A 3,167-nucleotide genomic window follows, 5' to 3' on the forward strand; every position below is an offset into this window, starting at 1 on the left:
AATAATTCAGTCAGTGGAAAACAATGCTTATAGTTGCCTTCATATAACGGCAAGGAAATGAGTTAGGACATATGACAAAATGTAATTTTTTTCTAGAAAAGAAAAATAATTTTTAGAAGTCAATTTCATCTAAACTGAGACCAAAACTTAAAATGTTTTAAATTACAATGTAATTGTAAGACAATTGTAAGACAGAGAAGTTATATGGTTGCTATGGCTGCCTTCAAATGCCTTGCTGTGCTTTCCTTTCTTTATATTTAATCTTAACTCTGGACTAACTGAATTTATCTCCGTTGCTGCCATATCAGCTGTTTTTCTTCAGAAGTTTATTCCGCTGCTTAATCTCAAACTGGTAAGGCCAGACAACCTTGGGATAACAAATCTCACTGTTCAACATTTCAATTAAACATTTCACATGTTAAAAGCAAGACTGGGAAAAGGGTACTTTAATATCTAGGTCCTTTGCTATGCAAAAATAACTGTGGTTACAGCCTTATTGATTTTCTTTGCATGATTTTTCTTCTGTCTGGGTAGATACCCAGCCTAGAGTAAGCCTCTCTAGCTGTATAACATGATTTGCTCCACTAACATAGGAAAAAAAGCCCATGGTGCTCTAAGTACAGTTAGGCAACCAACATACTAACCATAGCTATTTTGGTAGTAACAGCAGCTTACAAAGATGTGGGGCTCCACAAAGATAATGTGGTTAAAACTGTATCATTCAAGGAGGTCAAACTGTCAAAAATAGCTTTCCCTCAAACACAGTAATCAGGCTTGTATTTATATGTTGAAATTACAGGCAGTTTTGCATTGCAAACAACTTTGTGGCAAACCAAAAATACAGGCTTTTTTTTCCTTCCCAATACATGCATGCTGATTTATGTTGTCCTTTTGGTAGAAGGAAGATTCTTCTGTCTTTAAAATAAAACAAACCCTTAGTAAAATGTGTTTGGACTCTGAAATGACAAAATAGTAGCTGGCATAATGTCATCTAAACATAACCTCTCTCCTGTCATACTGCTCTGGCTACCAGTATAATCCTTTCAATTCCATTACTCTTAAAGAAAGAGGCTGGCTTGTACTACCCATCAATGGGGCTCAGTTTCCAACAAAATTACACTCTTATTCAGACATTTTAGTGTAACCTAAGGGCCAAAATGGAAATTGGAAGACTGGTTGGCTTCTTCATGAGCAGCTGATGCTAACAGATTATTAGTGAAAGAGCCATGTTCGCTGTTTTGTTGTTACAGTGTTAGGGTGCTTTTAATATATTTTGTATAGAAATTATGTTTTAATTGTAGCATTAAGTCCTAGGATTGGACAAATCAAATACAACTAGTAAGTATTAGGGAGATCTCTCTCTAATCTTAGTCAGCATCCAGATGTATATGGCTACATAAAAGTTGACAATTGTCAGTCGGCTTGGGAAGACTTCATTTTACTTGTGTTATTCTAGTTAGTGTTCGTGTTAAATTTATAAGCAGAAAATCTAAGGATGCAAAAAGACTCAGAGATAACAACATAGCCCTGGACTAATGACATACTCCTGTACTATAAGGACAGCAGTTTAGGCTTTGAGGATAACTACTGCTAACTATTCTAAGATCACTGCAGTATCATACAGTAGCACAACCATATGTGCAAACTTTAAATAGTCAAGAACAAAGAACATGAAACCAAATAACCAGATTAAAAAGCCACTCTTTTAAAAATCACTGAAACTGTGTGCTTTGTACTTTACCATTTCAAGCCCAGATTTCCAGCCTTCTGTTAGCAATCAAAGTATACAATTATAGGGAGAGATTTTTCAAAGATGTCAGCAGTTTCCATTTAGGATAGAAAAGGAAGTAGCTAACTTTCCTAAAATGCTGATCAACCAGCAAGTTCCAATCAGTTTACATATTTTTAAAATATCATAGTTTAATTTTGGGGTCTAAATATGAATTAAGCTCTCATTAAATATGATCCTTGATGCAGCGTGGAGAACAGCTATTGGAAAAAATACTTTCTTTTAAAACATAGCTGTAAAAACCAAGAACCACTCTGGGCAAGTTGTCATCTAGCCTCTTACTGCAACCGCAGTATTCCAATGACTGTACTGCAGTACTACCTTATTTGCCAACATAAAGTAGAGATTTGGGGCATGCCAATTAGGTGCACTTATTAGCTTTGCATCCTTAATAAATGCTAGGTAGCTAAAGATCTGGTGGATTTATCCTGACAATACTGATTTCTGTCTTTCATTGTAAAGGGTGTACCTCTTCTGAACATTCCAAGTATATAAATCAGCAAAAAGCAAAAGCTGGAATGTTGATCACAGTGCAAAGCTGATTAAGGAGGAATAAAAGAAACAATGTACATACTTGGATTAGGAATCTGGTCACAGTAGTAGATAGAGTACTTTTCAATGAATAAGCCCCAAATACCCAAAACTGACGCTTATGCATCAACCATTCTTTGCACATCAAACTCAAATAAACGTTCATTTCAAAGTGCTATGGAACAAAAAAGCAGATCTTAGGTGAATATATTTTTAGCAGGTATATTCATGATCATCAGATGAACAATATTTGAATAGAGTATAAATTCTTTACCTTTTAGAGGAAAACAATCTTTCCCCTACTCAGTTATAAAGCACTACGTATACTGCAAACAAATTAACCCAAAAATGATTGGACTTACCAGAGAATAAAAATTAGTCAAATATGGGCTTGTACCCCCAACTTGAAGTACAATCTGAAGTTTTGCAAAATGAGTTCCTGAAAAGCCTTTTGCTATATCACATCCTAGGGACGTTGAGGCCCCAAAGATTTTGCCTAGATCAAAACATCTCAAACTCATGGTATTAGTTCATGCTTCTTTTAATTTGAACAGATCTCTACCCTATCTGAATCTATCTTACTCTTCTGATGGAAAAAAGCTCAGAGCAGACTACTATCACTCAAGAGTGTAGTTCATGCAGCTACGAAATTACTGAGTACTTTCTTTGTGTTTCAATTTAACTTCACAAATGGTGTTCTACATTTTTTGCACTCATTGCAGACTACATAGTTAAAACACATTATACTCTCCCACTAAAGAATTATTTGTTCTCATTCACTTTTCCTAAAATAAATTCAAGTTAAAGTACATTGTTATTATGGATGTCTAGGAAAGTAGAACACGTA

Source organism: Egretta garzetta, unplaced genomic scaffold (assembly GCF_000687185.1).
Source record: "Egretta garzetta isolate BGI_Z169 unplaced genomic scaffold, ASM68718v1 scaffold27, whole genome shotgun sequence".
Taxonomy (NCBI): Eukaryota; Metazoa; Chordata; class Aves; order Pelecaniformes; family Ardeidae; genus Egretta; species Egretta garzetta.